Raw genomic sequence first — 14,496 nt, forward strand, 5'->3', positions numbered from 1 at the left:
GCGCCCGGGGGGCAGGCCGGGCCGCCGCCCCCTCCCCGGCGCTGCCGCCGGCCCCGGGGGGCGGGGGAGGGCCGGCAGGAGGGACCCGCGGGGCCGCCGCTGCCCCTCCCCCGCGGCCGGCCCGGCCCCGCGGCCGCAGCCATGACAGGCCCGGCGGCCGCCCCGGCCCCGCCGCCCGCCCCGCGGCCCGCGCCGCCGAGTTCATTCATAGCACCGCCCCGGCGCGGCCCCGCCCCCCCCCCCCCCCCACCCCGCCGCCGCCCCCGGCCGCGCCGGGCGGGCGAACGCAAAAGTTCGGGGCAGAACTTACCTAAAATGGCTCCTCGGCCGCCCAAATACAAACAGCTATTATTTGGTGAAGTTTAGCCCAGCACCCTGCAAGGACACCCTAACCTCGCCCGGGCCCGCCCCCGCCCCGCGCCCATTGGCTGCCCGCCGCCGCGCGCCGCCGCCCATTGGCCGGCCGGCCCGTCAGCCGCGCGGCGCCCGCGCCAAGCTTGGCTGCAGCGCGCCCGCCGCTCGCCCCATTGTGCTCCTGTTTGCGCCGATGAGAGCGCGGCGCTGATTGGCTGCGCCGCCGCCCCCGCGCGCCGCCCGCCCCTCCACGTCCGCGCCCGCCGCCGGGCCCCGGATGTTGCCGGGCCCCGGGACCCCCCGGGACCCCCGGGCCCCCCGGGCCCCCCGCTCTGCCGGGCCTGACCCGGCCCCGGCCCCGCTCCCCTCAGGCCCCGGCGCTGCCTGAGGCCTCGAGAGGTGCGAAGGCGCCCGGGGGCGGCCCCTGAGGACGGGCCCATGTGCCGGTGGGCTCGGTCGGAGCTGGTCCCGCCGGGCCTGCTCCGCGGCTTCCCAGCCCCGCACGCCCGAGCCCCGGAGGCCTCACCAGCCAGGGCTGCCGCCTGGGCAGAGGGCCGGGCTGGCAGCGGTCACTGCAGCCTCCCGGCTGGCCGGAGGTGCCCTGAGCAGGTTTGCTCCGGCACCAAAAGCAGACTCTGCCGGGGCTCGTGCGCCCCGCCGGGAGCTGGGGCTGGCGAACCGGGCGCAGTGAGGCCTAGCGGAGCCGTCTTGCCTGCCGAGCCCCCGCAGGTTGGTGACGCTGCCCCGCACCCGCCGAAGCCCTGGCTGGTCCAGCACCGTCTGGCACTGGTGCCCCGCGCTGTCTGGCTGGGACGTTCCCTTTACATGTCCCGGGTTTTCCCGGGTGGTGTCCTGGCCATGGAGGGCTGGGCAGAGGGCAGGCAGCACCGGGGCAGTGCTGGTGTCTTGTGGAGATGCCTGTCACTGACACGTGTAGAGCCAGGACACAAGGGACACGGGTCTGCCACAGATCTACACCCACTCCGTTCCGTGCCTCCTTCAACCTCCCTGCACACACCAATACCACTGTGCTCCCCCCAGCAAGGCAGGACTTCCCTCTCCACAGCATTCCCCTGTATCCCTTACATTTGCTTCAACCCACATCTTCACCCTCTTTCCTCCCTCAGCCTGGCTCCGTGCCCCTGGTGGGCACTGCTGAGTTCTCACCTGTCTCTTTTGTCTCTCCCACAGGCTCAGATTCTTCTTCTGCTTACAGAGGTTCAACACGTGAAATATTCTGCTCCAGTGCCTTCCCCAGTCCTGCCTACTCCCTCTCTAGTCTCCAGGCATCCCTGTATCTCATCTTTTTGGTTTCATCCTGTGCTGGTCAACCTTTGTGCAGCCAACACCATCCTTTGTTACACCTTCCCTCTGTCTCTGGAGCAGCACCTTGGCCTCTCTGTGAAGGATGTCTGTAAAGGTGGAATCAATTGGTACTTTATGACCAGAAAACCAAAGCAACTAGTTTTTCGATTGACCACTGACCGTTCAGTCAGTCTCAAAAGAGGTGGTTGAGCACCAAATGGCTACACATGCAAAAGATAGGCCAGTTGTTAGGAAACAGTATAAGCAAGACACAAATAAATCCCCTCCTGGGTGAGAATTCATCTGGCAAATGTCATTTGGAAAAACATTTTAACACTTCTGGTTTAGGCTTGCAGAAGTGTTGGTGAGAAGGCTGGCAGGAGGTGGTCGTGGTGATTCCCAGAGGTCCCTCCCAGCACCACACTGGTGACCAGCACAAGATGAGCTCTGCCTACCTGAGCAGTAACAGTCTCCAGTTCCCCCACCTCTCTGGTGACCTGTGCCAAGGCTGCACCATCCTCCCAGGGAAAGAGTTTTCCTAGCAATCCCACCTGAACCTTTCAGGACTCATTTTGTGGTTATTGCTCCAGGCACTGACAAGAAGGAATTGACTCCATCATCACCAGCACTGCCCTTTCAGTCCCTGCAGACTGCTGCTGGGACAGCTCCCGGGTACCTCTTCACCAGGAAAACTGGTCCAGCTCCTCCACCTGTGTTTGAGGGCCCTGGGCCCAACTTGGTCATCTGTCACTGATGCCTCCCTGGCTTCTCAATTTTGTGAGCCCCAGAACTGGACATGGTAAAGACAGAATGTCTGATTTCATAATGGACACTCATCTACCAATCCAGTCTTAAGCCACATCTGTTTTCTGTACAGAGTGAGATTGCTGTGGTTTGCACAAGGTGACTGTCCCAGTGTGGTATTTCATTGTGCAGGTGACACCCAAGCAGGACTGGCTGGTGCACCCGAGCTGGGGCCATTCCCACCTGGCCTCCTCACAAGGCCAGTGTGAGCTCTGATGTTGGGTGGCACCAGCACCCTCTGAAGCCAGTGCAAAAACACCTCTTCAGCCTCTCTGAGAAGCAGGACTAAGTCCTGAGCTTGGCTGTTCCCCCTGAGCACAGGATGTGACCCCTTCGAGTGCAGGATGCTCAGCTGAGGAGAGCTGGGGTCAAGCAGCACCTGGAGAACAACCTTACTGCCAGCAGCCATCACTGTCTTTGGGCTCACCACCTTCTGATCCTATCTGAAATAGTAATTAATGTTAATAATGACATTTTGGTCTCTATAAATAGGGATTGTGACAGTCTGCCTGGGAAAACTCCTCAGTGCTCTGGCCACCTCCACACCTCACTGCCCGTGGGACACCTGCCTCCTCCTGGGGAGCACGGGCAGCTCTGCACCAGGGTGCATGTCATGGGACAACAAACAACCAGCCCCATGGCCACTCACTCATCCCCCCTCACACACTTGTGGGATGAGAAGGACAAACCCAACTAGAAGCTCATGGGTCAAGACAAAGGACAAGGAGGGTTCTTCACCGATTAAGGTCCCGGGTAAAACAGACTCAACTCTGGGAACAACAATAATTTAATGTCACAGCAATCAATGCCCACAGGACACAGACCCCCCCAGAGCAGGGCTCACACACCTCACCCCACCCCTCCCTTCTTCCCGGGCCCAAATCCCTTTGTTCCTGGTTTCTCTCCCTCCTTCCCCCCAGGCACAGGGGGATGGGGTTTAGAGTCACTTCACAGGCTGGTGGTTCCTGCTGCTCCCTCCTCCTCAGGGAGAAGGATTCCTCACAGTCCTGCCCTGCTCCCCACGGGTCCCTCCCATGGCAGAGTCCTCCACCAACCTCTGCTCCATCAGCCCTTCCCACCAGCCCCGGAGCTGCTCCAGCACTGCCCGCAGGGTCACGGGGGCTTCGGGAACAGGCACCTCCCCTGGCCCGGGGGCTTCCACAGCTGCACCATCCCAGCCCACTGGCCTCAAAATCTGAGTCCACTGGCCGAGTTCACCCCTCCTGGTGCCTTCAGGGAATGTTCCACCATGTTTCTCCATGAACGCAGGGGCACAGCTGCCATCTCGCCATGGGCTGCAGGGAAACTTCTGCTTGGGCACCTTCTCCTCCTTCCTCACCAACCCCCAGCACCACTCTCCTCCTCCCCCCTCCGGTGCCACTCTGCTCAGGTGTTATAGCTGTTCTTTCATATGTTCATGGCAGAGGTTCATCCATTGTCCCTCTAATGGATCTTTGGCTGGTTTGGAGCAGGTGAAGCTGCTCAGCTTCTTATCGGAGCCACCCCTGGGGCCCTTCCCTCCTACCAAAAAATCCACCAAACCAAACCAGAACAGTGCACAAAGGGGCCATGGTTGCCTGCAGTGTGCTGGGTGGAGGTCACTCTGATGTCCACCACGTGCATGAACATCCACCCTGGCCCTGATTTACAGATGAGCCCCACCTAGAAGGACAAACGTGTGGCAGTGATTTGCTTACCTGGAAACCAAAAGTAACTGGGATTGGGAAAAGCAAAATCCAAAGGAAGGTGGTTCCTCACAGCATCTCAGCTAAGCAACAGGGGGGAGTGCAAAAGAAAGCAATGAGGAAAGGAATGAAATCATACACTTTGTTGGCTTTCACAGAATGTCAGTGGGACAGGCAGAGGCATCAGGATCTTTGGATGCCTGTGCCTTTCTCCTGGACAGTGCCCCTGAAGCAGGAGAAGAAGTATCAAGCAACAGGATGAGAGGAAATGGTCTCAAGTTTCACCAGGGGAGGTTTAGATTAGATGTTAGAAGAAACTTCTTCACTGAAAGTGTAATTGAACACTGGCACAGGCTGCCCAGGGAGGTGGTTGAATCACCAGCCCTGGAGGTGTTTAAAAGACATATAGATGTGGTGCTTAGGAACATGGTTAAAGCACTGGACTTGGTAGTTAGGTTAATGGTTGGTAATTAGGTTAATGGTTAGTAGAGTTAAGTTATGATTTGACTCAGTGGTCTTTTACAACCAGAACAATTCTGCAATTCTCTGATTTAGGGCCTGGGGGTACCCAGCATGGGCTCCTGCTTACAGAGGGACTGAGATCTGCAGGGAGCTGGGCACAGGCTCCTGGGCTGTGTCCCAGGGTTGGTGGTTGTGACCTGAACCGTGTCCCCTGCAGCTGGGGCAGTGACTTTGCTCCAGCAGCTGCTGCACAGCAGCACCCACCGCCAGACACTGGGCACTGCCTGGGCTTGCCACCAGGGATGGAGAACTCCACTGTCACCTGCCACTCTTGCAATTGCCACTGATCCACCCAAGATGCAGCAGGAGATGCAGCCTCCCCAGCCAGTGCAGAGCCCTGCCTGCAGGCTGGTGCCCCCCACTCCAGGAGCCCTGGAGATGCCCAGAACCTGCTGAACATGCAGTGGCAGTACAGGTTGCCCAGCACAGCTCAGCACCACACGCATTTGGGGCTGTGTGCCTGGGTCAGTGCTCAGGACTGGCACTGGTTGCCACCAGGATAGCTTCCTGAGGGGTTCCTGAAACCCTGTTGCTCTCCTGGTACATCTTCCTCTTGATGGCTCCAACTTTTTTTTTATCCAGGCTGCTTTCCTTGCTAAGCTCCTCTTTCCCTAGGCTCCTGAGCATCCAGCCTGATGGTCAGCTGCTCACATGAGCTTCACCTGCTTTGCTTTACCCCAAAAAGTTCATTCCTGTGACTTCTCCAGCCCTGGCTTCACTGTCATTTCCTGGGAGAAGCTGGTTTGATACCTGACCCCGCAGGTCAGGCCCCCTTGTGTGGGCCCTGGGGATGATGCTGGCATCGCCTCGTGGTCCCTACAGACCCTTTCATCCCTTTGGATCTCTCTGGGTTATTCTCAGGGCCTCCCCAGTTGTTCTGCCTTCCCTTCCTCAAAGGCTGTGAGGCATGCCTGGCCTGTGCTTTAAGGGTTTTCTGTGTGCTCTTGCCCAGGGATGGTAACATTCCAGATCCAAGAGAACCTTTGGGACCAGCTAATGCTCGTGCCAGCTAATGCCACACTCCCTGGGACCCAGCTCTCCTAGCAACCTCAGCGTGGGAGACTCCGGCCCCTTCCCGCTCCTGACTGGGAAGATTTTTCCCAGTGTCTACCTTAAGTTTCCCTGTAATCATTTAAGATTGCTTCTTGCGTTATCCAGCATGGGCAGATTCATCCTTTCCTCGTAGCAGGAATGATTTTCATTCCTGCAGGCTGCTGCTGCAGCCCCCTCTGCTCTCCCTCAGCAAGCAAGCCCGTGTTTGGCCGGTTTTTCTTGCCAATCATGTTTTCCAGGTCTCTGACACCCTTCCCTGGATCTCCTCCAAGCAGCCCAAAGGGCAGTGACCAGGCAGAGCTGCCTGCTCCAGCTGCCACTTCCCAATGCCCAGGAAAGGCTGAGCCACCTCCAGCAGCTCTGGGGCTCTCCTGGTTACACCTCCTGGCATCGAGGTTGCCCTTTTATTTTCCTGTTAGCCCCTGTGTGGGCTCTGCTGTGGTTTGTTAGGATGTCAGGTCCTTCCCTTCCAAAATTACTCCCTTGCTTCTTGCTCCTTGGCTCTTGTTGATCAGATGGCCTGGCTGTGCTGGGCTGTGCTGGGCTGTGCTGGGCTGTGCTGGTGCTGGGTGGGGCCCTGCTCCTCAGTGAGGGTGGCGTGGAGGGAGAGTTCAGGGTTGGAAATTGCCTTTCAACATCGTTCCTGCTCTTCCAATCTTCCTATTTTGTCTGCAAGTCCTGAACCCCGTTATCTCACCTGCTGGCAGCCCCCAGCTGGTTGTCCAAGCTGGGGGACACACATTTTGTAGCAGAGTGCAGCTGCAACTTGCTGCCAGGCTTCTTTTGTGCACCTGTGCCCAAAGCCTTGCGAACATCCAGACACACACGCGGCGTTGCCCGTTCCTCTGTCAGGGGAAAACAACCAGACCGGGTTTTGCCACCGTTTGCCCGTGGGACGTGGGCAGCAGCTGCTGCTCATCCAGTCCTGCAGGGTCCTGGGGCTGCTTTGCTGTCCTGGTGTTTCCCAGGGGGGTGAAGCTGTGCTGAGCACTGCTTTGCTCTTTTTGAGGAGCTACACAGCGTTGCCCTTCTGCAGCTCCAGCCCCGTGTCCTGGGCTGCCTGCTCCTGCAGAGGGAGCTGCCAGGCCAGGCCAGCCTGCAGGCTCCGTCCCTCCCAGCTCTTCAGCCTGTTCCCAGCAGAGCCATTGCTCCTTCTCCAGGGCTGATTGCAGCCCTGGCTGATCCAGGCTGGGGCAGTGAATGCCCCTGGCTCTGCAGTATCCCTGACAAGGGGAGAGATCCCACCCTGCAGCATCAGCCCAGCTTTGCCTGTCCCCTTCCTCCCCACCCTCTCCCATTGCCTTCCTTGCTGAGTCCTTTTTCTTTCCCCTTTGGCCTGCTGGAATTTGTTTCCAGCTGATGCATTTACATTCAAACATGCCCACCTGCTGCTCCCCAGGCTGCCCCAAGGCTCGTGGTTTGGAGAGAGAGCACAGGATGCTCTCCATCCTGCCGTGGTGGTCCTTGGCATGGCCTTTGGCATGGTGTCCACAGCCTCCTTGCAGCCAGGCTGGGGAGATGCAGGCAGCAGAACTGGCTGATGATGGGGGGTAGGAGAGGGCTGGAGTGTGGGACATTTGGGGTGCACAGGGGCAGGACTAGACCCACCTTGTATCACTTGATATAAGGGCAAGGCTTTCCCCAGGAGGGGGGGGGGGTCAGCCCCTGGCCAGGGGCTCACAGAGGTTTGTGAAGGTATTTGAAAGGTTCCTGAACAAAGCCCTGAGCACCCTGGTGTAATTTGCCCTGCTCAGAGTGGTGTGTTGCACCAGGCATCCCCAGAGGTCCCTTTTCTTGGTCCCAAGCTCCGGCTCTTTCCTTCTGCAAGACAAGGAGCTCCTTCATGTCTCAGCTGCTTTCATCCCACTCATCTCTCCCCACCCTCTGCATTCATGCCCTTGAGGTTAGAGGCAAAGCCAGAGCCTTTCTCTTTTACTGGCCTCTTCCTGAAGAAAAAAACAACTTGTAATGCCTGGGGAGTGTTTGCTGGATGGTCTGTAACCACTGCCATGATTCCACACTGGCTGCTTGGGTAGGGACATTCTCCATCACCTGGGCTGATGTCCTGGGCTTTGGGCAAGCCTGACAATGCTCACCGAAGGCCCTGGGTGCTGGTGCAGCTGCAGGGCAGGATGGCAGCCACGTCCTCCCCAGACTGCAAACCAAGCCTGGCCAGCCTCAGTGCACAAAGCAGCACATTCCACCTTAATCCCCTGCCTGTCTTTCCAGAACGAGCTGCATCCTTCCATGTTAATATTCCAGTCATGTGGCCAAGCCCACCGAGCCTTTGTTATGCCAATTAAATCATAATTTTGATCACGCATTGAGACTTCCAGCTCCTTTTGCTTATCCTTCCTGAGCACCTCGACAGTGCAGGCATGCAGGGAGGTGACCCCTGGTCCTCCCAGTGCCCAAGGGCTGCACTGGAAATGCCACTTCCCAGATCACCTGCAGCTCCTTGGAGCTGCAGATGTGGGGCTGCAAACCCACCCGTGTGCCTGCAAACCCACTTGTGTCCCTGCAAACCCACCCATGGGGCTGCAAACCCACCCATGTGCTGCAGCTGCTGGGACCCCCCTGCCTGCCACCTGTGGGCAGGGGTGCAGGGAGGGCAGGGGAGCAGCAGGACCCACCAGCTGCAGGGCTGGGCTCTGGGCACCAGCTGCCTCTGTGAAGCAGCCACCAGAGCTGCTGGAGGCAGGTGCTGGGCAGGGGTGACACTACTTGGGGACTGAGTGTCCCAGCACAGGGACGGGACTCCCCAGGCCCCTTAGCCCTGGCTGCAGGGTCAGAAATGGTGCAAGAAAGGGCTCTGTGTATCTGTGCATGTGTGAGGCTGGTGTGTGTGTGTCTGCATGTGTGTGTGTCTGCATGTGTGCACACACGTGTGCAGCAGGAGGGTCCTTCCCTCTCTGCAGCAGCTCCCAGCACGGCGCCGGAGCCGGGAGAAGCCAGGTTTGGGTTATTCCAGCTGCAAGGCAGGACGTGGGCATTTTAAGTATCTGGTGTAAATCCAAGCTTTGGACACACTTCCCTGGGCCATGAACCCTCTCCCAGAGCCTTGTGCTTCGTTGTTGTCATGAAGTTGGAGAAACAAGCCCCTCAGCCCTGCCCGGAGCAGCCCCCAGCCATGGGTGCTCCCTGCCCACCCTGGGCTGGATGTGAGGCAGGACCCTGCCCGGGGCAGCCATCCCACCCAGGGAAATCAACAGCTCATTCGACATCAAGGCAGCCATGAGGAGCACTCACCCTCCCGTGGGATGCACGGGATGGTTTGCTGGGTCCAGCTGGAGGCAGAGGCAGCAGAGGGACACGGCTCCAGGCTCCCTGTGCCTGGCACCCTGTGGGCACCCCCAGGCTGGCAGAGGGGGAGCAGAGCAGCTTGGCACAGGGCTTGGCTGTGAGCAGTGGAGCAGGATGTGCCCCCAGCCCCAGTAGCACCTTCCCACCATGGGCACCCCAGTGCCAGCACCTGCCCTTTGTCACAGCACCTGGCACAGAGGTACAAAACCATCAGGGCACGCTGGCCCTCTGGGACAGGAACCCAGTCCCCTGAGCATCCCATGGGCTGGGCTGTTTCCACAACTTTCCAGGGAGTATTTTTTCCCCGTGGTCCTGGGGGATGTGAGCAGGGTGTGAGCCCACAGGGGGGCCCATCTGTGGGGGACCCACAGCACCCCAGGCTGCCTGAGTGGAGGCAGTGCCAGCTCTTCACTCTGCAGGGGGGGACAAGGGACAACGGGCAGGAGGGGCTGAGGCTGGGACTGGAGACCTCTGAGGTGCCACGAGTCACCTGTGATCCCCTGGGCCAGGGTGTCTGCTGAAGGTGAACAGGAAAAAAAATCAGGGTTGGGTTTTCTTCAGGTCTCATATTCTAGGACAGCAACACTGAGCTGGGGCCAAATGCTGGGGGATGGGGAAGTTTCCTCTCTGAAAGCAAAATTTATTTTCCTTGATGCAACGAAATCTTTTGCTACTTTTGGAAATGTCATAGCAGTTAAAATTAAAGCAACTTGATTCCTTATCACTTTGTTACAAACCCTGGTGAACCAGCACAGTTATTTAGTGGGAATTAATGACACTGAGTGTTTCCAGCTCCCCACGAGGGCAGAGGGCTGGTGTCAGTCCCTGCTGCACAGCCCTGGACTGCCTGGCTGCTGCCCTGCCAGCAGCTGCTTGTCCCCAGAGCTGGACAAGGGGCCTGTTGGGCACCTGTGACCACTTATACCCATTCCAGTGCCCAGGGGTCCCATCCCCAACAGTGCCCCGAGGTGGCACCCCCAGACCCTCAGGCATCCCATGGCTCCATGCAGCCCCAGTGTCACTGGTGGGGAAACTGAGGCAGGGGCAGCCAGGCTGTCACCTCCTCCCAGCACAGCTGTTGAGAGATGCTGGCAGCATCTCCCTGCCCTGGCTGGACAGAGAGCTGCAGGGGGAGGCTTGGAAAAACAGGCCCCCAGCCCCATCCCTGGGCTGGCAGCACCTGGCACAGCCACACTGAGGGCACAGCCCTGCCCAGGGCTCCTGAGCACCAGCTGCTGGAAAGAACAAACCCCAGAGCCAGGAGGGTGGACATTGGCATCAGATCTTTATGGAGCCTAGTGAAGGAAGGGCCTCACTCAGTCCACTCTGTTCCTGTCAAGAAGGACATGGAGCTGTTGGAGTGAGGCTGGAGGAGGACATGGAGATGATGGGAGGGCTGGAGCAGCTCTGGAGCCAGGCTGGGAGAGTTGGGGTGTTCAGCCTGGAGAAGAGAAGGCTCCAGGGAGACCTGAGAGCACCTTCCAGTGCCTGAAGGGGCTCCAGGAAAGCTGGGGAGGGGCTTGGGACAAGGGCAGGGAAGGATGGATGGGACAAGGGGTAATGATTTTAAACTGGAAGAGGGGAGATTTAGGTTGGATATTAGGAGGGAATTCTTCACTGTGAGGGCAATGAGACACTGGCCCAGGTTGCCCAGGGAAGCTGCCACCACCAAAAGTAAGAGACATGGTGAACATGGATCTTGACACATCATTTTTTTCTGTCCCAGGCTGTCCTGCTGGACACAGGCAGCAGGAGCAGGGACAGGTGGTGGAGCTCACATGGGGCTGGCCCCAGAAAGATGCTCCAGAAGCACGTGAGAGCTTTGAGATGGTTTTCAAGCTGTGCACAGAAGTGAAGGCAGTGGTGGGTGACAGGGTGGCTGTGGTGCCCACACACCCTCCAGGCTCGGTGCTCACCGGCCGCCCTGCAGGGGCTCCCCAGGGGGGCAGAACGTGGTGGCACAGCTGACATCTGCTCCCCGGGACACATCTGTCCCCAGGACTGCCCAAGCAGGGGGCTGAGGGACTGCCAGGGGCACCACGTCCCCTCCCCTGGTCACACTGAGCACAGCACCAGCACTGGCTCCATGCTGGGGCTCCGGGGCAGGGGCTGCTCCGTGGGGCTCTCAGGGCCCCAGCGCTCGTGGGGTGACGAACCAGGGTCACAGACCCCGGTGACAGAGGGGATGGGGCACAATAAAACTGAGGCAGAAACCCTGGCAGGTGCTGCTCGGGGTGCTCCAGGGGGGCTCAGTGCCCTGTGCTCCTGGCACCTCCCGGCACAGAGGGCCGTGATGGCAGCGGGTGAACAGGGGGGTCCCAGGCGTGGTGCCCACCCTGAGCCCGCCCAGCCTCGCCCAGACCCCTGCAAGGTGCCAGGAGCTGCTTTGGCGTGGCCAGAGCGGAGCTTGGGATGATGGGGCTCCTCCTGAGGGTCCTGGGAGAGAGGAGCTGGGGGGCAGCTCCCCTGTCCCACTCGCTGCCCTGCCCAGGAGCCCCTGCAGCTCCCTTGCTCTCCAGCCTGCTGGCCAGTAAAATAAATCAACAGAATAAACCTAATTTGGAACATAACTCTGTTTTCTTAATCCAAGTGAAGAGTCCTGGAGACAGCAGCAGCAGAGTCCCCGAGGGCTCTGGCTGCCGAGGCAGAGCCGGAGCCGTCGCTGTGCTAACAAGTGCATGAGCTAATGAAAACAGTATTTAAAATAATCACAATATTTCTTTATTTGCATGTAAAGATGACATAATAAAAGATAATTAGCAGCATGTGAAGCAGTTCTACTACTCAATTTTCTCAGTTTTGCTAATTAATTATCTTAGTAAAATGCATCATTATGGCTAATTTTAGAAAAATCCAGCAGCTGCGAGGTCATAGTGGGAACAATTTCAATTTGTAATTGGAAGAAACATGAAAGTGAGTCAGATAATATTTTATTAAATAATAATAATAATAATAATAATAATAATAATAATAATAATAATAATAATAATAATGAATCACATGGGCATGTATCTTATGTACTTAAGAGGCAGAAAATGCACTGAATCATTTAATAATGTCTTCAAAAGTGCTTCCATCACGGGCTATTGGGGGAACATGGGGGCACTCAGCCCTTGCCCCTGCCTGCAAGAACGTGTCCCCCAGAGCTGGCTCAGGGTCACCTCCATTGGGATGTGGAGCTGGAACATGGCCAAGGGGGTCCACACCCCAGCATCCCCAGCATCCACCCCCCCAGCCTTAGCCCACAGCACTGCAGGGCCTGGGCAGGAGGGTGGGCAGATGGGAGGGGGGTCACATCAGGCCCTAACCCCCCTGGGTGAGTGAGGGGGCTGCCCTGGCCCCTCTGCCATCAACCTGGGGCTCTCTGCAGGGGGGGCTGGGGAGGTGGATGAGGGATGCTCCAGCGTAGTGGGGCAGGACGAGCCTGTGCTGATATCCAAGAGCTCCTGGTGGGAATGTAGCTGGGCGTGCTGGAGGAGGGCTTGGGCAGCCTGTGCTGGAGCATGGGGCCAGGGCTGAGACAAGATGTGGAGGGAGCACAGGACCCCTGTGCTGGTCAGAGCCACGGGGCAGCTCCACATCCCCACCAGCACCAGCTCCAGGGGAAGCCCAGCGAGCCTGTCGCTCTGTGGCTGGGATGAACTGGGCCATCTCTGCCTTTCCCAGTAAAGCTTTGGTAAGGAAACCCAGCGTGAGCTCCAGGGCTGTGGAACATCAGCTCTTCCCATCAGCTCTTCCCATCACACCCCCTGGGCAAAACACAGAGCTGGGCCCTGGCTGCAGGGCAGGTGTTTTTGACACAGCAGAGAGTAAAGTTAGAAAAATAAGATAAAATGAAAACATAAAATAAATTAATAATTTTTTTTTTTTAAATAAGATAAAGCGAGAAGTGCTGCTGCTCTTGCAGGAAGCAGAAAGCAGGTTCAACCCCTGCATGTGTCCAGGTGAACCTTCTCCCAGCTCCCTGGGCTGCTGCTGTGCCCTGGGTGCTGCCCAGGGCTCCTGGAGCAGGGCTGGGCATGAGGAGTTTCCACAAAGCAGCCCCGGCCACGGCGGGGCAGGAGCCAAGGCTGAGCCCCCCCCCCGGGATGCTCCTGGTTGCCATGGCAACACACTGCCCTCCATGATGCTGTGATGGGGCCCATTGTCATGGCAATGACCCAACCCACAGCTCTGGGGTGCCCTGCATGGTCCAGGGACACCCCAGTGGCACTGGCAGAGCTCAGGGACATGCCAGCAGCACTGACTGACATGGCCCAGGGACACACCAGTGGCACTGACGTGGTCCAAGGACGCTCTGGCAGCACCAGCACAGCCCAGGGACACCCCATCAGCCTGTACCTGGCCTGGGGACACCCCCTTCTCACCCAGGGACACCCGTGGCACCTGCACTGCCTGGGGGACACCTGGTGCCACCCTCCACCAAAGCACTGGAGGACGCCAAAGCAAGGGCTCAGCCCAGCTCCACCTTCAGCCTCTTAGCCCCCCCTCCAACAGACACCCCCCCCGTCAGCAGCCAAATAGTATTTTCTCAGCTTAAAGCAGCGACTAAATTACATTTCACCCTGGAAAACTATTTGTAATGCAAGTTGCCTCCATTTGTGGTCAGCGTCAGCCGCGCCGCGGCAATGAAAGCGGGTGTGTTGGGGCCAAGGGTGGTTTTCCTGCTGCTCCTGCTCTGCGACTGGTGGGGACGGAGGTGACAGGAGGAGGGCAGAGGCAGCTGGGGACCAGTCTCTTCTGCATCCCGCAGGGCAAAGCTCCCAGCCCTTCCTTTGGTCCGGGCTGGGCAGGACAGGGGCTGTGGGAGGGCTCTGGGTGTTGCACGCCCCGCCGAGCAGCTTCCCTGGATCAACAGCGAATTAGAAATTAATCTTAATTGCTGGCCGTGGCAGAGAGCGAGACCGACTGTCCCCGGGCTGCTCTGCGCTGTGGCTGCTCCTGCCTCCACCCCTGGATTTGTTACTCCTGTTTTTACAGCCCGTGGTGCCTCCAAAGCGATGCCCTGGAGCGCTGCAGCTGCAGCAGCTTCACGCCTGGTTTCTGCCTCAGCATCCAACGCCTCCAGCCCAAGGGAGGAGCTGCCACCGGGAACGGGCACCCCAGGAGCTGCCCGTGCTGCTCCCAGCCCGGCTCTCGGAGAAAACACTCGTTGCCTTTGGGCTCCTGGGCTGGAAGCTGGAGCCTGGTGCCTCCTGGAGCTCCAGAGAACCCCCCAGTCCCATAGGAGGGAATGAAAAGGCACTTTCACCCCAAGGACCTTAATGAGCTTTCCAGCCCCCCAAACAGCTCAGGGGCAGCTGATCCCTCCCTGACATCATCCTCTGAAGGGCCTCAGGCTGGGAGGGTCCCCCCAGGCCCCACCAGCCTCTGATCCTCCTGGGGCTCCCCTGGACACCCCCAGACACCCCTCGGAGCTGCTGAGCAGGATGGGGCTGAGGATCCAGGGCTGCCATCCTGCTCCTGCCAG

At 58.7% G+C, this 14,496-nt stretch overlaps 1 protein-coding gene across 8 annotated transcripts in view; it reads right to left on the bottom strand.

The window, feature by feature from the left end:
* CHD6 (chromodomain helicase DNA binding protein 6) overlaps nucleotides 1-402 on the bottom strand; it is a 92,335-nt gene extending 91,933 nt beyond the window's left edge. For all 8 annotated transcript variants that reach the window (XM_051633441.1, XM_051633437.1, XM_051633440.1 and 5 more), the window contains exon 1: nucleotides 311-402. The gene's annotated coding sequence lies outside the window, so the exon portion shown is untranslated. The remainder of the gene's footprint in view (nucleotides 1-310) is intronic.
* Nucleotides 403-14,496: the final 14,094 nt, after the last annotated feature.

Source organism: Apus apus, chromosome 15, assembly GCF_020740795.1.
Source record: "Apus apus isolate bApuApu2 chromosome 15, bApuApu2.pri.cur, whole genome shotgun sequence".
NCBI classification, from domain to species: Eukaryota; Metazoa; Chordata; class Aves; order Apodiformes; family Apodidae; genus Apus; species Apus apus.